Genomic DNA, 26,719 nt, shown 5'->3' with positions numbered 1-26,719 from the left:
AGGTGAACAGTTTGAGTCACCAAAGAAAAAGCGTTGCACTAATAAACGAGTAACAAATAGAACTTTAAATACAAGCTCTATTCGTGATACTATCTACAATATGTACCAGAGAAGTAAGTATGATTATAACAAATATACATTTAACATAATTTTAGTTCTATATGCTTTTAGAACAGCATGTAATGGTTCAATCATTGTGGTCCCAACTGAAAAATAAAGAATTATTTAATGGTAGTACCACTTCTTTTAAAAAATTTCAAAGAACTTGGGTTTGAGTGGATGAAGGATAATCCACGACGGATTATCCTTCTGAAATCCTTCAGAAAGATTTCTGAAATGCAAAAATATTTAATTTTTTTAATTGTAGAAAATCCTTCTTCAAACCTATCGTAAAATTCTCTGACACCCAAACCAATTAATGGTCCATATTGTCCATGTTCTCACCGCTTACATATATCTTATAACAGACGCAGTGAGACGCGGCTAGAAATGTGAACTGACCTATCGGACAGCATGTGTCCCACTCGGCCACATGCATGAAAGACAATATATGCAAATGGGGGACAACGTTTGTTCCCCATGGCACTTTACGTGTTAAGAAAAAAACTACTACCGATTCGTACTAAATTTAATTGTGATAAAACACGTTATACTATGCAAAAATGTATTTTGATCTCTTGCTTTTACTACTTTTTAAAACATAAAATGTGGAAATTCATTTTTTAACTTTTTATGTACATATGGTCTATAAAGTATAAAATAAAGAGATTATTTTAGTAAGCACATAAAAGTTGGCCTTTGTTTAAAATGTTCACTGAACTTCTGTGTTTGTTCTTTCAACAGCGAGCTTTTTATTAACGTATAGGTGCTGCTGAGGAGTTTTATTTTTATTTTCGACATGCTGCCGTTGACGACCTGGGAAACTCTCAGTTTCCACCGTTATTCCTGATATAAAACTTAGAGAACCATTAAAGCATTCGTCGAAACTGCTCTTATATCGCCTCGTATAGTATTCTCTTCTGGAACTAATGCGCACTTCCACATTCGCTCTAGGAAAAATGGACTTTTTATGAAAAATTGTTTCGCAGTCAAGCATTTTGTGAGCCGAAAGGAATTCCTGAGTGGATATTGGAGGGGTTTCCTGAAAAAAATCACGTTGCGTAGGTCGACATTTATTCGACGACAAAGTTTGATGCCCACTAAAAGTTTTAACGCGTAAAAAGTCGACGAGTTGGAAATTACGCTTAAGAGATTTTAAAAGTTTTTATTCGTTTAAATCCCTCACCTATCATTGTCGTTGTTATTTCTTGAAATTGTAATTAGAATAATCTTTGTGACATCTTAAGTTAACTAAAGTATATATATATATATATATATATATATATATATATATATATATATATATATATATATATATGTATATATATATATATATATATATATATATATATATATATATATATATATATATATATATATATATATTAAGTACTTGTGACTTGTTTGGAAAAAATATATAAATGTTTTGGATGGGTTGGGGAGTCAATAAAAGGGGCTATTGGTTAACTATTTATTATCTCGAGCTTTCAATTGTGTTTACAATTATTATCAAGAGCTGCTAAAAAAGACAAAATATCTTACAAAGTTGAACAAGAAAGAAAAAAAATTTTTTGTTAACTCACCAAATAAAATTAGTTTGGTTAATAAAACTGCTAACATATTCCAAAAAGAATTATTATGAAAATGTCTTTATCTAATAAATGTTTCTCTGAAATTTTAATATAATTTTGAAAAAGTTTCTTAACACAAAAATAATTGAATTTATAAATAAGTTAGAATAGCGATCAATTACAATTAAGCTCAATGTCATAAATGCCAACTTAAAATTTTGTTTAAAAATTCCTTTTTGTTTAGTAACAAAAAAGAAGAAGATTTATTCCCCATTGATAGATGTCTAAAAAAATGTAACAAATATATGAAAAATTAAATCAAAATGTGATATTTTACAGGTTTCATATATAATTATAAATTTTGCTTAGATTTTGAATTTCTGATCTTTTGTTTAAATAATTATCACTTTTGCTAATACAAACCAGTTTCAAAAAAGTCCTTTTGAATTTACTACTTTCAGTACATAAAATTTTAATGTTATTAAAATCCATAATATGGTCTTTATCGATTACAAGCTCTGTCAAAGCACAAGACGGTTCTTTAATTCTGCAATCACTTTTGTGAGAAATAATGCGATTTGAAAGATTTCTTCCGGTCTAACCAACATACTCAGCTTCACACTGAGTACAACATGCTTTATACTACATTTGTTTTATCTAATTTATCTATAGGATACTTAGTTTTGGAATATAAAGATGAAATCAAGCATTATGATGAATATTTTCAGTGCGATGATTCCCTTTTACATCATCGCAGTGGGAATATTCATCATGATGCTCGGAAATTATCTGACAGGTTTAGAAGAAATATTATTAATTTAGAAATTAAGATCGCTTTTGCTGATATTAACTTTTTTAAAAGAAAATTACATGAGTTACGTACCAAGGCTTATAATATCTTAAATTTTTACACATTTAATGAATATAATCTTATACAAAGAATTAAATACAACACAGAACTTCATAAAATCAAAAAAATACAAATTAATAAGTTCAATAAATTAAAAATAGAGGCTTTTGATAAGATAAAATTTCAAGAAAAATGGTTTAAAAATCTAAATCTATTCATTTTCCTTTTGAAATTAAATTTTGAAAAATTTTTAGCATTAGGACCTAAATTTTTTTTAGGTCCTTCCAAAACTGATATTGAATCAATAATCAGACCACTTAATGATAGTCAAAGGATGTTGTTAGATCTAAATGTACAAACGTTATTACAAACTTTTTACATAAAGAAGTCAAAGATCATTTTTTAAATAAATACTATGTACAAACTAAACTTTTTCTTAAAAACCATCCTGAAATTTACATTGTCAAAAGCGATAAAGGTAACGTTTCCATAACGTAATCCATTTCTGTCGTCATAAGTTTGTTTCTATTAGCTTTGGTGACGTCCCATACTTCCGAACCGTAAATTGTAATACTCTGGACTATACTACCGCAAATGTGTTTTTTGGTTTCTCGTCGAATTGTTTTTTGCCAGAGAAGAGAGTTTAAGGCACGGGTCGCTGCTCTGCCCTTGTTTATTCTTTCTCTGATTTTTCATCTGCGCTATTTTCCTTCTTGTTGAAAATGACCCCCAAATATTTGCAGGATTGCACGCCTTTGATTTTGTCGTCTTCCAAGACTAGGTCACATATTTCATCTGTTCCCACTGAGAGATATTCACATTTTGTCATATTCATATTTAGATCTGCCACCTCATATTCTTCTTGCAGTTTTCTTACCATATAGCTAAGATCGTAGCTGTCTTCGGCAATAACTACCTGATCATCCGCAAAGAAAAGTGTATATAGCTTGTTTTCTTCCACCATTATTCCCATGTTTCTACATTTTTTTACCCATTTCACTAAGGATTTGTCCAAATAGATTTTAAACAAGGTGGGCGACAGACAGCAGCCTTGCCTTAGTCCCTTTGTTGTTTGAAAAGGAGAGGTGATTTCTTTAAATTTTAAATTTTAAATTTTTTATCAATAAAAACCAATTTTAGATTTTAAAGGACATCAACAGTATCAAACATTTTGTTGCAAAAATGTTTAAAAAGCTCTACTGGAAAATTACGTTTTCTAAGTTGTAACCCTTTTCTTCCGCATGGTCGATATGTTATATGCACGTTAATTCAAATAGAAAAAAATAGAACCTCTTCAATATTACTACTAATTTTAATTAATTACTTTTACACCGTTTATTTTCTTACTAGAAATATTTTAAATATTCATAGCAGTTGTTAAAAATATATTTAAGTTAAATAATTAACTCTTTAAAATTTATTGTCATGCTAATTCGCTGTAGAGAAAAGCTTCTGTGAAATTTAATATCTCTTCTACTGTTGCTAACTATGCAAACGCCTACCATTTGGAAGTCCAATGTAATTATGAGTCTGATAACAAGGTATGAAGTTTCTTCGACGAGAACTTTTGTTTAAGTTATAAATTTTAAGAACAAACCCCGGAACAGCGCGAAATAGGTAAGCAACTTTACGAAACTTTCGAATACTGACGTATAGATCCCCTTAACAACTTTCGAAATAATTTCCGAAACAAACTACAAGCAAATCTACAAAATTCTTGAAATTCTACGAGAACTTCGTGAAATTTAAGCTGACAAGTTACTGTTGTTACAGATATTATTTAAATACGACTTTTGTTAAAGTAAATTGATGCGCTAAATATGGAAAATGAGAAATTTAATTAAAGTTTTATTTAAATTTTAATTTAAGCGGTCTTGAAAATTTAAAAGTTAGTTACGTAATATAACAAATGCATTCATTTGATATAAAAATTTTACATAAGCTTTAGATAATACATTAAATGGAGTTTCAAAGTTTTAAGGTTAACAAACATAGTTTTAGTTAATATTAGTTTACACGACTAATTTTGATCTGTCTTCTTCTTCCTCTTTAAAATCAATTCTGCTTGTTCATTGAAGGAATGATACCTCTAAGGAAGGTTGTCACTCTATATTTGGCGCAGTACTTTTTCGACCGGTTGATGATGAATATTTTGCTATTATGGGAGTTCCTTTAGAGTTACATTCTAATCAAGGACGATATTTTGAATTAGAATTATGGCAACTGCTCGCTGATGCTTGAAATTACCAGTTAACTTCAAGCATCAGCGAGAAGCGCGACTACCTGACTTGACAATGGCGTAACCTAACCTTGCCGAAACGTCGTCAAAAAGGAGTTTTTATCAAAATCAAAAAAACTACAGAAAGCATATATATATACTACTCTTCAAAATTAACGCACCACCCAAAATGGACCATAATTTTAAAACTATATTTCTTCTGAACCCTTAATTGGATTTCCATGATTTATTTTTAATATTGTAGGTATATTTCTAGTTAATGACTATAATAATGTTTTTTAAGAAATGTCAACGTTTTACTTATATTCAGGGTGTAAAAATAAAGTTGTGTTTTTTCATCTAATTTTGCAAACACCCGGTGGAATGTATTAGAAACAAACGCTACATGTTATTAATATTTTAAGATCGCTTCATTCTTTCTTCACATTTTGGTAAAAAAATCATTACGACACGTTTATTATCAAAAAAGAAAAGTATGTTTAAAGCATTGCATTTAAAGCATTTTTTACTCTCCAAAATTAACGCCCGACCTCAACTCTACCATAATTATTAAGCTATTTTTCTTGTGTATCCTTGATTGGATTTCAATAATATTTTTTGCTCATTGCAGACCTATTTCTAAGTAATTACGGTATTATTGTTTTCTGGGAAGTGTCAACATTTCACCTAGATACGGCGTGTAAAAATAAATTTGATTTTTCATCTTATTTTGCAACGCCCTGTGGAATTTACTTAAAGTAAATGCTACATTTTTATCTTAATACTTTAAAAAAGTTTCATTTTTTCAACATTTTCGTAAAAAAATCATTGATATCTTTATTATCTTTAGACTTTATTGAATTGTAGAAATTCAACATTCAATTTCAAGAAATCTGAGCCAAGATGAATGTGTTCAGGCAATTACTTTAGCTGATATAGGCTTAAGTTATCGTGAAATAGGCTTGAGGTTAGGGGTATTTTATATTACAATATCACGAGTCATTCAACGTTTTCGAGAAACAAACGACCATACGAAACGGCGTGGATAAGGAAGAGAAAAACTTACAACACCACGACAAGATCAGTTTATCAGGCTTCGTGCTATAAGAGAACGTTTTCTCACAATGAGACATACACTCACAAATACAAGTGACAAATGTTCATAATATTCAAATTAGTAGAAACACTATATAAAGGCGTCTCGCTGAACAAGATCTGCATATAAGGATACCAGTCAGAGCTTTAAACGTAAATCATTGTAGAAGTATATTACAATTTGCCAGAGAGCACCTTGACTGAAATGTTGATGACTGGAAGTACGTGTTGATCACTGATGAGTAGTGGTATTGCTTATATAGCTCAGTGTGAGAGTTAATCAACGGCCAAGAGAACGCTACGCACAGTGTAATATACGACCTATTACTTTATTCAATGGTGGATCTGTAATGATTTGGGGAGGAATATTTTTTACAGCGCAAACGGACTTTGTTGCTTAACGAAGAGATTTCTTAACATGTGAAAGGTATATTAGACATTTTGTGTAACCATGTAGTTCCATTTGCTCCTTATATAGGAAATCATTTTCTTTCAATGCAAGATAACGCTCGACCACATGTTGCTCGTGTGGTTCTCAAATATTAGAACGAGGTTGGAATACAAACCATGAACTGGCCACCCTGCAGCCCTGATCTCAATCCCATAGAGAATATGTGGGATATTATTGATAGTCAACTTAGGAGCCGACAACCACCACCTGTCTCTCTTGACGACATAGAAGTTATGGTGAGAGAAGTTTGGGATGCAATTGATCAAGACGAAATACGCCGCTTGATTTTAAGTATGTCTCGCTGCTGTGAAGACGTAATTAGATGTAGAGGTGAAAATACCCGCTTTTAAGTTTTTTGGGAAACGGCAATTGTTAAAGAATATTTAGGTTATATTTTCTTGGGCTTTATTTGTATTAAATATCAATAAAGTTTAGGTAAGTAATGTTTTCTTTGCTTTAAATGTTGATAAAAACTCGTTACATTTAAAGTTCTGTATAATCTTTGGTAATAGAGATATTGAGATAATTTCTTTACAAAAATCTTAAAAAAGAACAAATCCATCTCAAAATATTAATAAGATGTAGCGTTTATTTCTAATAAATTCCACAGGGTGCGGCAAAAAACGAAGAAAAAACACAACTTTATTTTTACACCCCATATACGGGTAAAACGTTAATATTTTTCAGAAAACATTAGTACAGTGATTTACTAGAAATATACCTATAATATGAAAAATAAAACATTATCAAAATCTAATCATTTGTTCAGAAGAAAAATAGCTTCAAACTTTTGGTACATTTAAGGTGGTGCGGTAATTTTGGGCATTAGTGTATATATATATATATATATATATATATATATATATATATATATATATATATATATATATATATATATTATACATTGCACCCTGAGAGAACTTAATAAAGGTCATACAATACAAGTTATCTGTATCTTTCTGACAGTTTGGTGTTACAATAGTAAACACATTTTATTGTGTAGTAAAATTAGATCATTTTCACGGTGAGTTGTTCGCTAATACTGTATTATACCCGAGTAATATTTGAATATTTGTTAATTGAAATTGGTTCATTACAGAACATGTAATTATATTCGTGTTTTGTATTTGATTTTGTTAACTACTGTTGTTGGAAATTTCATGTAATTTTCATAATGAATTATCACTGTTTTCGAATATGCGTTGCAATTTACAAATTTATTAAAGGCCTTTTTTATTTATCACCTTAACTATTAGCATAATTAATAATCATCGTGAATTAAGAGAATTCCAAATTTAGTTTATTCTATTGAGCTCTTAATGAAAGTAACAATGAAAAATTTCAAAAATTCACACAATTCAATAACACCTAAAAATACATAAACAAATACACAAAACTAAACAAACACAGCTATATTAAAAATAGCAATAAATGGATTCACGAAACAATTTTCCATAATATTGATAATACTGGCTTCGACCCACTTAATCGAGTAGTGTCATTGCTTTGTACGTTCGGAAATCATAAACTCACTTTTTAGTAAAGTAGTTTTTCTTCAAACGTCAAATAACGATGAGATTACTTATTTAACTTGATCCTGTCAAAGTTTGATGTCTCCGCCGGCAGCAGTTTTTTTTCCCATTTCTTTACGACGGAGGGAAAAATGTTGTCATGGCAACAATATGAAACATGTCACAAAGCAACAATACAAATGTCATTAACAACAATTAAACATCATTTTTATTTATAGTAATATTAAAAGTACAATTAGTTAGTGAGGCATTTTCAAAATTGAAACCGTGCAAAAATGTTCCCGACTCTTGATACGCATTGGTAATTGTTGATGATACTGATGGCCGAGAACAACTTTCAGCAATCATTCCCGATGTTGGCAAATCATCAGGGTTTCAAATTTTTTGAGCATAATCGTTCTTATCGGACTTTGAGGGCCCCAAACGTGCTACTGCATCATTAGCTGCGGACTCAATTTCGTTTAGGTTTTCCATTTTCGCACTAAATTTGCGCTTGCGGTTGCAACAACAATAAGCTGTCTTTAATAATTGCAAACAACTGTCAAACAACTGTAACCAGGGAGACGCAAATCCCACCGACGACTTAATTATTTTAATTTCTAACATCTAGACGACTTTGATAGTTGTCACAGTTAAATTCGAGTAAAAATAGCGTATGAATTGTACTATTTATGGTTGAAAATTGCTATGTTTGAAGAAAAAATAGTATACTTTATTCGGCAAAGAAGCGACTTTTCTTGACTTGCCCTCTATGACGCGCCTCACTTCGTTTGACGCGTAATATCGGGCGCGTCAAGAAAAGTCATGCTTCTCCGCCTCATAAAGTAATATACTATTTTTTGTAAAGTTGACCTAAATTTAAGTTTACATTTTTTTCTGTCAGTTCCCGAAATTTTTGGGCCTTTTTCATTTTAAAATACTGGTTTTTAGTCGGTAATAAGGCGCTTCTGACAGGCTGGGCTCTCGGACTGCGGCGTGTATACGAGAAAGAAACAAGATCTAACCAAATGAGTTCCCGCACCATATACCCATCAATATCAAATAAAAAACAATGGCTTAATAGTAATTTATACACCAAATTTGTTGTTAACCGCTTAACGTAATCACCCGAGTTAACTCGGTATTAAACTGCGTTTCTATTTTCGCATAATCGAGTTAACTCGTGCTTAACATATTTGTACGATATATAATACGCCTACGCGTTTTAACTCTAGCGTCTAAGTCTAGCGCTAAATAACGGTCCCCCCACTTGTTTTCTCGTTTCTAATTTTAAACATCCCACGATCGACCTCCAGCTGAAATTTTTAGTCAAGGCCAAAGTTAGTCAAGTTTAGTGCTTTTGGAAGGCAAATATAAGTGGCATATTTATTCGTCTCTTGCAGTGCGTTAATTATTTTATTATAAAAATGAGTAGTCATGAGTATTTATTAAGTTCAGATGTATCTGATGTCGAAGCTAATATGGACGAAAGTGGTTAAGACAAAAGTATCGATGTTTCTTCAGAAAATTCTTTAACTTTGAGTGATATTTTGAGTATGACTATGATACGAACAGGGTGCAAATTACAGCCATATTTTCCTTTTACCTCTGTTTCGGGTATAAATTGTATTGCCACTGACTGGAATATATTGCAATTTTTTGAACATTTCTTGGATGATGACCCAATAAATTGCATTGTAAAAGAATATAACCGATATGCAGATCAAAAGAATACGACCATAAGATAACGCAACCGTTTTTCTTAAAGTGGTTAAGTAATAAATGGTTTGAAGCAATAAACCAAAACCTTCACTTCAGCAGTAATGATAATTTTGATGTCGCAACCTATCCTAATCCTAACTGAACAAAATTTGACCAGTGTACGAAAAATTATGTGCCAAGTTTCGTAACGCAGTGTTACCTGAAAAACATGTAACCATCGATGAAAGCCTACTAGTATAACATGGGTCGGCTTGGATGGATCCAGTATATTTCAATAAAAAGATCCAGGTTTCAAATAAGAACCTATCTATTGTGTAAATCAAAAGTGGTTATGTGTGGAATTTTCTTATTTACACAGGAAGACAGACCAATCTTGATCCAGATTATGCAGACCTTCCAGTTTCAGCATAAGTAGTCATGGTTATGTCAAAGTCATAACTTAAGCAAGGATACTATTTGACTATGGATAATTTCTATAATTCATCACAACTTGCTGATATGCTTATTTCCAATAAAACCAATGGGTATGGGACATTGAAGGTATCCAGAAAAGAAGTTGCGAAAAGGTGACATTATAGCCTTTTCAAGAGACAAGGTGTGTGCTCTTAAATGGAAGAATAAAATGGATCTATCATTGATTTCAACAGTTCATTCCAACGCTACCCGGGAGGTAACAAAAAGAAATGACACAAAATTTAAGCACACAGTTGCTATCGACTATAACGATACGATCGGCGGTGTCGACAGTGTTGATCAGCATCTAGCAGATTAAAATCTTCCACGAAAAAGAGTAAAAAAATATTATAAGAAAATTTTCTTTCGTCTATTAGATTTGGCTTTGTGGAATTCCCTTGTATTATGTCGCAAAACTGAAGAAAATAAATCATCAATGGAAAAATATAATCGAGATGACTTCGCAAAAAACAAGATCCAACTCGTCAATGTGGAGTATGTAGCAGAGTTCGAGATGCGCGTGGAAAGAAGATTATAAGAGAAACAAGATATTTCTGCCTTGATTGTGACGTACTTCTGTGTGTCACTCCTTGTCTTAAAGTGTATCATACTTTTACCAATATTTAAAAATACGTGTGTTGTGATTTTCTTCTCTTACTTGTAGTATTTTTGATGTAAAAAGATTAGGCCCGAGTTAACTCGGGTGAGCGCATGAGGGTATATGTTATTCTGTATGTTTCTAATAAGATTTGCTTTTTTTACTTTAGATTATATTTAGTGACAATAGTCTTGCTGGTAGTTTATTTTACTGTAATAAAATAAATATGTAATGTAATTTAATAAAATATATATGATAATTTTGTGACGTATTTTTGCAAATAAATATGTGAGTTCAACGGTTAAGATGATTACGTCTGGAGAATAAGAATAAGGGCCTCTGGCCCAAGGGATGAATGTTGATCGATGGGCGCAATCATCTGATGGCCCAGTGTTACATTAAAGATTTTATTTTTCACTTCATATAATATAAAAATTACAATTGAGACGTCATTACTTTTTATTTTACTGAACCTACACAATATATATGAATATTTTGTGTGTATGTATCTTTATCTCTTAACTAATTTTGTTTACTAATATAACAGTCATTATTACTATTTTTAATAATAAAATCTAGGATAGAGAAAGCAATATCTGTATTTCAAAAAATGGCTAAGCTATTCAAATGCCACGATTTAACAGTACCATAAAACTTAGGTTAGTACAGATCTTTCCTATGTACGGAGTTGAGTCGTGAACTCTCACAGAAGCTACCTGTAAAAAAATTGAGGCTTTCGAAATGTGGCTTTATCGTAGAATCTTGAAGATATCCTATGCCGACCACGTTATCAACCAGAACGTTTTATTAGGAACGCAAGAAGGAAAAAAAAATGTTATATATACACCGATATTTAGGCGCCACTCCCTTCCGGTAGGAATCTATGGAGAAGTATCACTGAGCCGCAAGCCCTTATCTCTTGCCGTACTGCTCCACCATAGGCCAATCAGACATCAGCATATTCTAGTCTAAGCCGCAGATTTATCTAGAATTGTAAACTGCTGCGTTAGCATTTTTTAATTTTTCTGTACACCGAGCTGGGGCTCAAACCCACATCCACTGAACCATTCGACAGTGAAGCGAATGAGAATCGGCCGCCTAGCTGGCTTGACTATCTAACCGACAAAGCTGGTATGACCCACGTGGTAAGAGAGGCAGACAGACCTGGATCAAAGATCAATAAGATAGAAATTGTAGAGGCTGTAACAATTTTGGAAACTCCATCCATGGTAATTGTTGGTGTGGTTGGTTACATCAAAACCCCACATAGTCTTAGGGCTTTAGCCGCAGTTTGGTCTGAGCATCTCTCTGAAGATTGCCGCAGGCGCTTCTACAAGAACTGGTACAAGAGCAAGAAGAAGGCATTTACCAAAGCTTCTAAGAAATGGAGTGATGATTTAGGAAAGAAGTCCATTGAAAAGGAATTAAAGAAGATTGTTAAATACTGAAAAGTTTTCAGAGTTATTGCACACACTCAGATGAAATTGTTGAAGCAACGTCAAAAGAAAGTTCACATTATGGAAAGTTAATCGAATGGTGGTAGCACAGCTGATAAAGTTACTTGGGCTAAAGAACACTTTGAAAAGCATATCCCAATTGCCAGTGTTTTTGCTCAAGATGAAATGATTGATTGCATTGGTGTTACTAAGGGTCATGGATACAAAGGTGTTACTTGTCGTTGGCACACAAAGAAATTGCCCCGTAAGACACACAAAGGTCTTCGTAAAGTTGCCTGTATTGGAGCATGGCATCCTTCAAGAGTATCATTCACAGTTGCACGTGCTGGTCAAAAGGGTTACCATCATAGAACTGAAATGAACAAAAAGATCTACAGAATTGGTGCTGGAATCCACACTAAAGATAGCAAGGTTGTTAAAAATAATGCAGCCACTGCGTATGATCTTAGTGAAAAAACTATTACTCCAGTGGGTGGTTTTCCTCACTATGGTGAAGTTAACAATGACTTTGTTATGATTAACGGATGTTGTATGGGACCAAAGAAACGTGTTATTACAGTGAGGAAGTCATTATTAGTCCACGTGAAACGTATTGCTTTGGAGAAGATCAACCTTAAATGCATTGATACCTTCTCCAAATTTGGACATGGTAGATTCCAGACAGCTACTGATAAAGCTGCATTCATAAGTCCACTCAAAACAGATAGAGTTGAGGAAGAAGAAAAGGCTGCTGCTCCTGCTGCAGCTGCATCTAGTAAAATTGTTATTTAAAACAAATGTTAACCACAATAAACACCGCTAAAATTGAATACCTTGCTCATATCATGAGGAACAGCAAAAGATATAGGTTGCTGCAATTAATTCTTTACGGAAAAGTAGAAGAAAAACGTGGACCAGGAAGGCAAAGAGTTTTTTGGCTGAAAAATCTACGTATGTGGTTCAACACAACAACAACACATCTTTTGTGATCCTCAGTTTGCAAAATACAGATTGCCATGATGATCGCCAACATCCGAGATGGATAGGCACTACAAGAAGAAAAATATAACAGCCTAAATATTTAAAATTGGATACCTACCATTGATACTGCTTGTTCGCCTATTGATATATTTGTTGCAAAAAGTTACCTATGCCATACCCTCTTTCTGAATACAGACTCGCACCCGCTATTGTTAATTATGTAATTTAACAAGGTAAACGACCAAATTTAATGTAGTTTGTTTTAGAATAATTGGGTTTTAGTCCCATCTCTCATCATACAGTCTTAATGGACTTTTGTGGACTTCTCAACTCTTTTATATCTTATTATTTTAATTAACTGGACATAATGTTGAAAGCCTTTTATCATATGTTTCATCTGTTTAGTAAACTATATCCAATATGTTCTAAGAAATTGTAAAATTGTCACGTTTCTTTTTCTTTTCCCTCATTTTTACATATTGTTTATTTCTATCGGTACTTGTATCACTTTTTTATCCACAATGTTTCAATATATCAATTTTAATTGGGTATTATTACTTGTATTTCTTTTCCTTGCAAAGATATTTTTCAAATGCTTCAAAACAAATACTTTGAGAGCTTTAAGAACAAACATTTTGACGAAAAGTCATTATACCTCGCTAATTTATAAAGAAAATACAACGTGATTGTAATTTATGCAGAAGATCAATGGAATTGTCGTCTAACGATAAAGATTTTAAATTAACGTTTTCCTGACGGTTACATACTTGTCAATAAACAATTAAAAACAAAAAATAAACAATACAAATTTATATCTGATGATAAAAAATTAGGATAAAATACATTTTTCAACAATTTATTTATTTCTACAAAACCTATACCTAATGTTTGCAATAAACTCTATCCTTACACACAATTAATCAATATAAGGAGATTTAATATAATAAAACAACGAATGGCTCTAAGTATTATGTTTTATGGGATTAAGCCTCAGTCATGAAAATCACATTTTTAATTAACTAATTTTTAACGTTTTGACTTCCACTCTGGAAATCGTTCTCAAAAAAAGGTTTTTTGTAAAAATTATGTAGAAATATGTATTACCACAGATTTTTTTATTGGTTATGTCATTTTAGTTGATATGCTTAACCTAGATCTTATAGGCCAACAGCCAATGGTTAAAATCAATTTCTGGCAAGATAAAATTTCACTAAACAACACTGTTTCCGTTTAAAACGTGGCTAATTCCGTCTGCGTGAACGAGATGCGCGTACTTATCTCACCAAGCAGAGTGGGCATTCTGATCGTTTTATTATTCTGTGGTTGTGGTAACGTAACTGAATAAAAAAAATTGATTTATTTATGTATTTATTGTGTGTTGCATATGTATGGTGTGTTAGATTGTAGACGATGTGATTGACCTCCTATTACTCGGCTATTGTTGGTATATTTCTGTTGTTGACTTTTTCTTTTAGTATTGACAACCAAAGCCAGCTACATTCTTCTGATGGGTTTGCTACATTGAGATCGATTTACTGAGTGGAAATGCAAACGTCAAATATGATTTTCTTTACAATCACTACCATACTTGTGGTTTAAACCAATAAAACATAATATTTAAATTAAACATGCCACAAGAAAGTAGTTTCAAAACATTGCTAAACGACTTACTCTGTTTTTGCTAAAAATAATATAAATATAATAAGATAAAAGTGGGTTAATTCCTATTCCAGTCTACTGTGTATATAAAAATAAAAAATAAACAAAGCTTTTGACACTGTTTCTTTTTCGTTGTTGGCTTAAATTGAATATAAATATTTCTTTTGGAAAAAGTTGTAGATATGTCCTAGCGACTAGATTAGATACGCTTTCTTACAGTGTAGATTGTAGATGTAGTCAAGCCAAAGTACTCGACTTAGTTGCCAAGTCGGGTTGCAATTATGTAAATTTTCCTAAACGGCATATACGAATTTTCGAAGCAGATAATGGAATTGCGAATAGGATGTAGTGGGTTTCATCTTCTTGCAACGTTTTGAGTACATTTTAATTCATGTGTTGTACTTTGAATACACAATATTTAGGCAGTAAATGTATATACTATTAGGACTGAAAGCTGCATATGTTTGAAAGTAATTTTTTGAGACGCTATAGCTTGAGAATCAACTACTTATTTTAAATCATTTCTGTATTATTTATTATTTTCATATGCTCAAATCGAAACCATTGTTAGATTCTATTTTCTTCAAATTATATAGAAAACTAACATACAACTTTTTGAATGTAAATCTTATATAGGTATTTTACGTTTATAGCATGAGAATGTTAAGGGCCAATGGTATAACAATAGAATGCTGGGCCCTCTTAATGAGTGGTTTTGATTAGCTTCTCACATAATATTTAGTTTCATCCAGCCTCAAAAGTCCATTGCTCAACATAACATCTTTGTTTATCGACCATCCGTCACTCTAGCTATGCGTTCTGTGCCTTTCCATTTTAATTTGACTATCCTTTCAATCACGTCAGTCACCTTGGTCCTTCTCCTGACCTCTTCGTATTTTATTTTGTGTCGCAGAATTATTCCTAACATAGATTGCTCAATTTTTCTTTGTCTGACTCTTAGTTTGATAGCCGAGTTTTTTGTCAAAATAAGTGTTTCTGCTCCGTATGCAAAGACTGGGTGGACGCATTGATAAAATATTTTTCTACGCATTGATCAAATACTTTACTACTTCCCTACTTTACAAGTTTCTCTAAGTTTTTTATATGCTACCCACCCAAGACCGATTCTTCTCTTCAGTTCAAAGGTCTGATTATCACTGCCAATCATAATTTAATGCCCTAGGTATTTATTGTTAATTGAGTACCAACCATGTTAATACGATTTCATTTAAACCTAAAATGTGGAAAATCCGTTGGACAAATATAAAAGGAAATTAATTTATCACATTTATTAATGGGTGCGTACATTGACGACTACGGCCCTGACAGTATCTGCGACAGAATACTCTATTTCACAAGTCTTTATTTTTCCACGAGTTAATTTTAAAGACCATTTTCTAACGTCTGGGCCCCCTTGATTAGCTGAAGCTGCAAATCCTTCAGGGTAGATTCGAAAAAACACCTTCTACAAGTTTGTAGACATTTTGTTAAACATGTTGGTTGTTCCTTAAACAGACCATCACTTTTATTATTGAACAACCATGATTCCCATCTGTCAATCGCTTCTTTAAATTATTTATAAAATAATGGGGTGACGACGATAATATAATGGACATTTCCATCATATTATTCTCATAAACTGCAGGCGCTCGATTGTTCCATCTATGGACCGTTAAAGAAATACGTTAATTCAGCCTGTGATTCGTGGATTAGTAACAATTCTAAACGCACTATGACTTTATTGAAATTGTGGAAATATGTGGAAGTATTGCCATTAGCAGTTACACCAAAAAATGTTATGTCAGGATGGCAAGTCTCTGGAATTTCTCCATTTAACAGAGATATCTTTGAAGATTACTAGTTTTCGCCAGGGTATGCTGATGGCCGACCTAATCCATTAGAATTAAAAAATTTCACCAATTAAGATGGTTTTAAAGAGCAGTCAGGTTTGTTAATTGCATCAAATCTGCCCGACAAGTCATTTAGCCAAAAAATACTGTAACCAGGATGTTCAAAGGAACCTAATAACGTTTCTCTTTTTGAAAATAGGCCCGATTGTCAAATAAACTGTTCTATTCAAGTTCCATTCAAGAGGAGAATAAGAACTCACCTCCTATCACTCCATTAAATTAACAGCCTTTACCAACAGCCCCAGCTAGAAAGGAACAATCTAAATATAAAGAAAGCATCATACTGCAATATTGACGAATGCACCTTTAAAAAATTCTCTTGAAAGAAATGCAAAAGCTGCCAAAAAAGAATTTGTTCACAAAAGAACCAGGTACAAAGATTAAAAACAAAAAAATAAAGAAAATTGATAATGATTGTATTGATTTAAAGGAAAAAGACTGCTTTAGCATCTATTGTATGGATAAATACAAATATAATGCTTGGGTTGAAAAAAGAATACAAAGTACAAATTGCAAAATGTGGGGCATGAGGGTTGCGTTAACCATCCCAGTACTTTTTGTTTGTTTGTATGAATTGTAAAAGCAATTAGTGGTTTTCTGACACTAGATACTTTAATGTTTTTGTACATATGTTACCGATTAAATTAATTTATTTAGTTATTTAGATTTATGCCTCTATGATTTTATGTGTTTTTTTTATATTTTTTTGATAAAATATTTTTACATTTTTAGTTCAAAATGTGTTTCAAATTATTTTTTTTTGTTTGCATTAATCAACTCCAGCTAGTGCGTTAACCAACCCTGAACTGGGGATAGTTGGCGTATACTGAGATATATTTTTAAAAATATCCTACATCCAAATGAACGGCTTTAATATGTTTTTTGTATATATTATCATTTAGCCGGCAATATTTTTGACTGGAATAAAAGTTTGTTGTCTGGCAATTTTCGCGAATTAAATTTTGACAGTTTAATCATGAAACGTCATTTAAGTGATTTTGTCAAAATTTCATAAGCGACAATTGCCAAAAAGCAACAAACTTAAATAAAACCAGAAGAAAATTTTGCCGGTAAATAATTTTCTCTCGAATGATATTCGACAAGAATATTTCTGGAGACAATTAATGCACTATATCAACAAAACCTAATTTTTATTTATTTGTTAACAATACTAAATATATAATTATTATAAGCTATAGTAGTTTGCCCATTCTTTTCTACCAAAGCATGATTTTGTGTATTTTTGACTAGCATTTGGGAACTCGAAGGTTCAGCTTTATTTGTTGTTCTGAAATTTTTGATCAACTTCTGGTGGTGACAGGAATTCAACTGCAGATATGGTTTTAGAGATCGTGCATTTGAGTGCCCGTTAATTTAATTAACTCCTGTTCAGAAACACCTTGCTTGAACAAGGTTGACACAACTAAAGATCGATGACAATGATTTTTCATTTATGTTTTTTTGTGTCTATTCCAATTTTTTTAGCTGACATTTTTGTCCACTAAGATACGTTGTCGATGCCACGTAGACAGTTTTTTAAACGAAATCCATCCTTTAAGTTGACGTGAACGGTAAGAAAGAGTCTGTCTGATAAAATCTTTTGTCCCCTCTTTTCCAATAATTTTAAAAATAATCTAACTGGGCATAAATTTTCGTTTGATAAATTTCTTACTAGCCATTTGCTGCTTGCCAAACTTTTCGAATTGCCTTAATTTGTTTTGGAAAGAATGCTGTTGTATTTAATTCGGCCCGTAAATTCTCCCGTAACATCAAATTTGCCTCATTGCCTATCAAAGCAAGCTTAAATAAGCAAAGGTGAACAAAATTTTTTTTGTGCTCCATCAGGGGTTTCCTCGTCGCAGCTCTGGATGATTTTTAATAGTTATTCGGTGGATAATGCTTTTGAACACTCTGAAGTTTTTCTTGCTTGGTATCTCTGCCCAATCTTGAACATTTGAAAGATATATCTGTGAAAAGTTCGATTTTTATGCCGTTATTCGTAAAATATTTTTTTTGTACCATTTTTGCTGTAGTATTCCACAATGACTTTACAGACGACTCTTGATAGTCTTGCTTGATTGCCTTTTTTCATGTTAAAGGCATAATTCTCGAGAATTTTTGCTAGTTCCGTTATAGTGGTACATCTTTCAGGCGTAAAATTTCTCACCCGTGGGAACTCCGAAAATTGGGTTCAAATAGTGCTTCTGGACCTCTGCGTGTTCAATGGGACATTTTCCGAATCCAATTTTTTGATTTCGTTACCTGACTTGCATCCAAATCTTGATTTTTCGTCTGGATTTATTACATCTGTCCAAAATTGATTACGCCTTAATGACGTTTGTCAAAGTGACAACAATAACCAGACACCTTCGTCACGGATCTGCCATAATTTCGTCGCTGAGAAATCACGGACATGAGTTTTGTCAGTAGGAAACGTGGAGATGCTATGACGTTTTATGGGTTAAAAATAGTCTAGTGAAATAGTCACTAATCGAGATATATAAAACATAAATCTATTCAGTTTTATAAAAAATTCACGTTAAAATGTTTTAGTTTAGAGTTTATGTCTGAAATTTAAAAATTGCGTCAACCATCCCCGGTCTCCCCTACTGCTATTTATATACCTACAATAATATTCAAATACCCATAATACCCCATCGGGTATGAATATTCCTCGTGATACGGATTCAAAAAAAATAAGTCAATAGCTAAACTAACAAAACTGTGACTTTGAGTTGTTCCAAATAAAATTATTATAAATATTCATCTAAAAATAAAAATTTTTATGCTAGGATTTAGGAGACCATTTTGTAAATTTTCTATAGCTACAAACTTAGTTACAATATGTAAACCCTGAAATCGCTACTGTTTTAAACTTTTGTCTACAAATACCACGAGAACAACTCATCTCAAAATTATATGTAGATTGAAAGTCTCCTTCTTTTGAATAATAGATTCTGAAAACAAAAGTAGGGAGAAAGTTCGATCTGTGCATCTAAATCTAAAGCCAGAATCGAGAACAAAGAAACCGAGAAACGTGAATGATTTGATGCACCTTCAGTTAGAACTCGATCACCCAAAACAATACATTTCCCGCAAAGGCGGTGCTGCAAAACATCCCTGCACATAAATTCCGCTTCGTAGCAGGAAAAGTACGTTATACAGTGTCGAGCGATAGTTATAAAATAACATTTTAACACAGCTCACGGCCTCACTTTTGGCCATTTCGGTTTGTGCTTGGTAGCGCGGAATATTTAGTTTGGGATTGTCTTTCTTTCCCAGTTTCGGTGCCCAAAAGCAGAAATGGACTGGATATACAACGATATACGCAAATCAGACTACTTCTTACCATTTTTTGTGGAATAAAAGTATAGATAATTAGAAATCTCACTTAAAAGTATGTTTATTAGATTCTATAAAATATATAAAACCATTGTAATATATAATAAAGTAAAAATGATTACCTATTTTGGAGCCATTATTAAGAGGAATATGGTTCCGTTCGAGTTCGGGGTCTTAATCTGCCTACTCACCTCACTCGTGACGTATCAGTATCTTGTTCTGTAGAAATACATTTGATGGTTCTACAAAAACCATCAAATGTCTCTAAGTAGGCGTCAATATGCCTACTCCTCAGTGTCGAGTAACGACCGGTCTTTTATACTTTTTAATATAGCTGCTTTTATACTCGTAGTATGCGCAGGAATGCTATGCGTTCTCCTATTGCCTTCTCTCTCTCTCTCTCTCTCTCTCTCTCTCTCTCTCTCTCTCTCTCCAATTTCTCACGTCTATTTCTGAAGTCTTGCTTTACTGCTTTTAACGATTTCTTCTTTGGATGTCCTTTTCTTCTTTTCCCATTTCTCCCTTCTTGAGTACTGTTTTAACATTTAGATTCTTCGGCCATGACCAAGCCATATAGCTCTTTGGGCTCGTATTTTTGACGTAATTGCTTACTGTATTTTTCTGGTATTTATTATGTTCTCATGGCCTCATATAGCATCATTTGATTTAGGAAGTCATATGTTTGTTTAAAATCCATAAAAAGCATATGTAATCCTGTTCTTTCAATCACTTTGTAATTATATTTTATTAATCTTTTCCTAATTATTTTTGCAAGCAGTTTGTAGACTACTTCTAATAGTGCTATACTTCCATAGTTTTGCACTCCATTTTGTCTCCTTTTTGTAGATAGAACAAATAAAAGCACTTTTCCATTGTTTTGGCATTTCTTCCTTTTGCCAAATTATTAGTGTCAAGTGAAATATCCTTTCCTTCAATCTTTCGCCACCTTCCTTAAAAATCTCAGCTGGGATACCACTTTCTTCTGCACTTTTGTTATGTTGGTTTCTCGCACGTCCTTTCTTCATCTACTTGCCAATTCTCATTTCCCTCAATTTCGTCTTGTTTGTCTGTATTTAATAGATCTTCGAAATACTCCGCTCATCTGTTTAATTTCTCTGTTGTTTCACCTAGAAGTAAGCCTTCTTTATTTCTGCAATACTGTAGATTATTCTTTGTAGTTTCTCTGGTTTACTTAACTTCTTGTTTGAAATTCTTTACAGTCACCTTTGTTTAGGTAGGCTTCTTCTATATTTTTCAATTGCTTTTCTAGCTGTTCTCTTTTCTTTTTTTTTCAAATTCTTTTCACTTTCCTTCTTCTTGCCACATAGTTTTTAATCGCATTTTGAGTATTTTCTTTACTTCTCTGTAGTTTTGCCTGTTTCTTTTTGCCAAAACATTTCTACATTCTTTATCGAACCAGCCTTGCCATCTTTTTATATGCTCTCTTCCTATACACTTTTTCGCTGCTTCCGACATGGCTGTCTGTATGGTCTGCCACTCTTCATCTCTATCCTGTTTGACTGGATTCTCTAGTTTTTTGTTTATTTCTTCCTCTAGTCTGTTAACAACCTGATCTCTTGAAGGCGCTCTAATTATTAATTTAATATATCTCTAACAGGTTTTGCTATCATTAGTATATGGTCACTCATGGTATCTGCCCTTCGGTAACTCCTACAATCGATTATTGCCTTATCATGTTTGCTTTCAATTAGGACATGATCTATCTCATTTTTTATTTTTTCATCGGAATAAGTTCATGTTACCTTATGAATGTCTTTGTGATCAAAGCTTGTGCTAGCTATCTTTATTTCGTTCTTTGTAGCAAATTCTATTACCTTTATTTGGTTTTCATTTGATTCCTTACGTAAACTTCGTCTCCCTGTTATTCTTCTATATATTTCCTTATTTTCGAGTTTCACATTCATGTCACCAATGATTATCTTTATATCTTATTTCTGTACATTCCCTATTAGGGTACTTAACTTTTTGAGAACTCTGTTTTGGTTTTTTTTTAAGTCTTTATCTTCAGTGGGCGCATGTACATTAATGATACTTATCTTCCTATACTTTCCTCTTACTCTCAAGTAAGATTTCTCTATACTAATAGAAAATTATTTATCTATTGACGGACATATTTTTCCTATAAATGGCGTAGCAGACTAAAACAGTATAATCTCAAAAAAATTGTACCCCAAGTCCTGGGGTACAAATTATTTTATCTTATAATTTTTGTTTATGATTTTGAGAGTTATTGTGGAGCACATCGAGAATACAGTTATTCGCTTTTTGAAACGCAAACGAATAAACCAAAACTTTTTGCTATTTTATGACAATTGGTTTTGTAGTCCCAAGTTGTGAAAAATAGCATCCAGAGTTTGTACAAAAAAAAAGGGTTTCCAAAAACAAGATGCCAGCAGACAAAGTGGTAATGAAAAAAGATCGAGGAAGCTTTATCGAAAAGGTTGCTCTTCATATAATGCTAGGTATATTTGCCAGTGCTTTTCCTGCAATGACTGTCCAGGAGTACGACCGCAAAAAAAAGTGTAGCCACAAAATGTTCCAGCATTATTATTTTATACAATAAATTTATATGGGGGTGGATTTGATAGATTCCCTATTATCACTTTACCGGACACAGGTCCGGTCTGGGAAATATCATCTTCGAATATTTTTTCATCTAATGTCTGTTATAATTGCTTGGCATATGTATAGACGAGCTAGCGATAACTGGAAGTCCTAAGAAACAATAGCTTTCTTTATATGGCTTTAAGACAGATGTTGCTCAAAGTTAATATTGGGTTAGTAAATTAGGTCGCCCACCCAGCAGTGCAAAAAAAATCAAAACTAATGTCTCTGTAAACTCCCAGTGTATTTATAATAGAATTCTAATGGAATCCTTCTGTCCATTGACTTCAGTGCTTCAGTATAACAAAAAGTCAGGAAGATGTAAGAATAGAAAATGCCAAAAAAATAACAAAGGTAAAATCCACCAAAAAATGCGATGCTTTGTTCCAGACAGAAACTGTTTCTTAGATTTTCACCAATAGTTCTTATTATTTTTCAATATATTTGTAGATATTGTGCCAGCTTTTCTTTATATATAATCATTATTGACTAAGGGGATTAAATATGAATTTAGAAAAGACAAAATACCTCTCAGTTGGAGCTAAAGCAGAACAACTCAACATCGATGACAATCAAAAAATAAATCCATGCAACGAATATAAATACCTGGGCGTCATCTTCGACCGTAGTGGAAAAGACGAACGAGAAATAGAACATCGAATTGTACAAGCACGAAGAGCTATAGCATGTTTAAACGGAATTCTATGGAGTAAAGAAATATCAAAGAAAAGAAAATGGAACATATATGAGACAATGGTTAAACTAGCCTACTTTATGAAGCTGAGACATGGAGAATAACCGAAAAATATAAGAAAAAGGTCGAAGCTACGGAAAGGATGCCATCAGAAGATCGATGAGAATATCAAGAGCCGACAGAATACGGAATGAAGTGATAAAACAACAAATGGGTATAGAGGGCACTATAGTTGAGGATATTGAGAGAAAACAGGTCATATGGTATGGGCATGTGAGCCGAATGGGGAACGAAAGATTGCCTAAAAAACGATGATGTGGCAACCCCCAGAGAAGAGGAAACGAGGAAGACCACCACAGAGCTGGACCCTGGGAGTTAGGAAAGCGATTATTGCTCGAAATCTGGACGAAGACCTAACTCAAGACAGAATACAGTGGCGTTTGGGAGTCGGACAACGTCGTAAGACGTTATAAAAAACCGAATAAATATATATATATATATATTATTAACTAAGGTATAGTATATTATATTGCAACTTTTAAATACATACTACTCGTATTTACATAATGTACACTTCAATATAATACACCTTGAAGAAAAATATTTGTTGTTGACTAAAATGGTGTGTGCAATAGAGGATAAATTTGTCTCATAACATTATTTTTGCCTTTCCGAAGATTATTCCTATTATTTATACACATATTATTTGCAAACATATTAATTGTAAACATATAATTGTTATTTTAACTATTAAAACTTGGGCCTGGGAATCTCAAAATCTATTTCAGTATGTAGTAAGATTGTTTTGGTGTCCCTTTGGATATAAAATGGCGGACCAATTAGTTTGAAACGGACGCTCATTACGAATCATTTAAAGACAAACCATTTCTACTCCAGCTCTGCCTGTAGCGCTTTTGTGTTAATCGATTACGGCGTGCGTACGTGTTGGTTGATGCGTGAACCAAATCGAAAATAGCGATGGTCATGCCGATCGGAGCGTGACAATCGAATGGGCTATGGAACGCGACGAAATTAAGAAAAAAGTTGCTGATTGAGTTGCTCTCTGATTTCAGAGCTTTGATGTGTTTATATAACAAGTTCGCGCGTAAATTTCGAAGACGGAAAAACTTTTTTATTGGAAGAAATTAATTTTGGAAAAACACTGCTTTTCAAACAAAAAACATAAAAGGAAAGATTGTGGGTCGAGAATGGTTTTTTATTGTATGTCGAAAGTTCTAATTAAAAATGTTATAAGTGATAATTTGATAAAGTTATTGTACTAAATGTAATAGAAAATACTATAGAAGCTTAGGGAGAGTAAGGCAAAATGGTCCCTCTAATATTTGTTTAAGCTAGAAATAACAAAAAACCAAATAATTAAGTATAGTTTAATCACATAATAACTGGGGTATAGCAGAATACATTTCTTTAAAAAAATTATATCTAGGTAAGTCTACAGTAAAAAGAAACATTATTTTTGAAAAGCTTTAAAGGAACTGTTCTGTGGCTAAAAGGCAAAAGGGAAAACTCTCATTTGGAAGTTTTTCAGTACAGACATTTTTAGTTCATATGGTCTTTTTGTTACCTTATAGACGTAATATTAGTAACGTTTGTATATTTCTAGATCCTACTTACATTCTGTTACATATATTTAAGTGTTTTTTCTTAAATTAATATCTATGTGTCCAATATTTTGATAAATTAAAAAAAATATTTTAGGATATTTATTATTTTTAATTATTTCAAGAAAGCATAAGGAGATAAGTCAAGTTATAGTTGAAATGCACATAAAATCATCTTGGTAAAGGGGGTTATGTAGATTTATACCCTTATGCTCGGTAGTAACTTGGTTAACATTATATGTGCACTGTAGTGTTAACTGCAGTTATTTCTACTTACAAAGGTCAACCACAATAAAGCAAAGAAAATATTTTGTTCTGGATATAGCATTGACAGAACAAGAAATAAAACGTAAATTTTTTCAAAAAGTTTATTAAACATGGCGGTTTCTACAGGAATCTGATGATACGTTTACAAATTAACAATTGATCAAGATGATACTTAGAAAGAGAATTAAAGGCGCATCCTAAACACAAAATAAAAACATATATTCTATATAATACGAACAGAATAGCTTTCGCAGGAGGAAAAAAAAATTTTGATGAACACAAATATTTTTCGGAAGCTGTTTCTTTAAAATAATAAATTACACAAATATTTGTTTTAGAATATTTTATTAAAAATCGTCATCACTAAAATAATTATCTATGTCTGGATCTGTGTCACCAGTATTATCCAGATCTTGTGAATTTCGTGGGATTTGGGCAAGTCCACGATAACATTCTTTTGCACTCTCATCAACTAACTTAATGAGGTCTGAAAGATCGCTTACTTTTTTTTCACTTATTTGTCTTGGTTTATCATATAAATTATCTAAAGTAATGTTCTTGATATCGATGAGTGTATCTTTTTTTTTTGTCTTCTAAAATTTATTTCTTGAAATGGCTGATATTCCTGAAGCGATGTTTTAAAATTAATAATGCCAAATTCCTTGGTGTATCTTAGCCATTTTATATTTCTCCAGTAAATTTAAGTCTTATTGTCTCTCTTCTTTCTCTTTATTAACATTCCTTTTAGCAGAAAGCATTTCAGAAGGTAAATTAGCAAAACTCTTAAATAAACAAGAAGCAATTTCGTTGGCACGTAAAACACGGTATTAGTTTGTAAGTAAGGAGTAGGAAAAACCTGTTGTTAGTCAAATACAAATATTTTTTGACTTTTGCTGTTTATACATTTTAATTTGTCTAATTTCTTTGACTCGTAAGCAGTTTCAGATTCTATATGATGATCTGCTAATAAATTCTCATGTTTTTTCCCTGCATCAGCTGTCTTACTGATATTAATATGATTCTAAAAAATATCACAATTGTTACAGGTATCGTTGCTTGGTTTTTTAAACTTTAAGCCTAATTTATCGATTGTTTGAGAGTAAACTTTATAAGAAACCGGTTCAGATGTTATGTCCTGGGTATACATTTGATACATCTTAGCTTTTGTTAATTCTGCTACTAGATACTTTTTACTAGTATGTTTTCGTGAGTAGTGAGACTCATAGGCAGGAAATTTGGATATGTGGCTATAGACGAGTTCCATTCTAGATTCGGAAATTTTGTTTTTTGGTTCATGCCTTCCTCTGCTATCAGCCATAGGAATACCACAATTAGATGACATTTTCTTTTTTGTAACAGTTTCTATAAGTTTATTACTTTCGTCAAAAATAGCACAAAAACATACCTTGCAGCATTGGATTCTTCCTCCTTGGATTTCTATAAAATATGTAAAACACTTTTCCCTATATTTTTTGAAGGTTTATCAGTATCACTACTGTTAGTAGTAATCTTCTTGTCAGAAATTTGAATTAATGAGGCAATACAACGTACCCTTCTATCGTAGTTGCCCATTCCCCAGTAATTTTGTAACAGATATAATCTATGTTCACCAAAT

At 32.3% G+C, this 26,719-nt stretch overlaps 1 protein-coding gene and 1 pseudogene across 3 annotated transcripts in view; one reads left to right on the top strand and one right to left on the bottom strand.

Annotated features, from left to right (window-relative positions):
• Window positions 1–26,719, bottom strand: part of LOC140442020 (uncharacterized) — a 1,060,727-nt gene that overhangs the window by 403,786 nt on the left and 630,222 nt on the right. The gene's annotated exons all lie outside the window — the stretch shown is intronic.
• On the top strand, window positions 6,401–12,796 carry LOC140440926 (large ribosomal subunit protein uL3-like; annotated as a pseudogene).

The sequence above is a fragment of the Diabrotica undecimpunctata genome, chromosome 5 (assembly GCF_040954645.1).
Source record: "Diabrotica undecimpunctata isolate CICGRU chromosome 5, icDiaUnde3, whole genome shotgun sequence".
NCBI classification, from domain to species: domain Eukaryota; kingdom Metazoa; phylum Arthropoda; class Insecta; order Coleoptera; family Chrysomelidae; genus Diabrotica; species Diabrotica undecimpunctata.
Note: the sequence above shows the minus strand (reverse complement) of the source record. Positions and strands in the feature narration are given on the sequence as shown.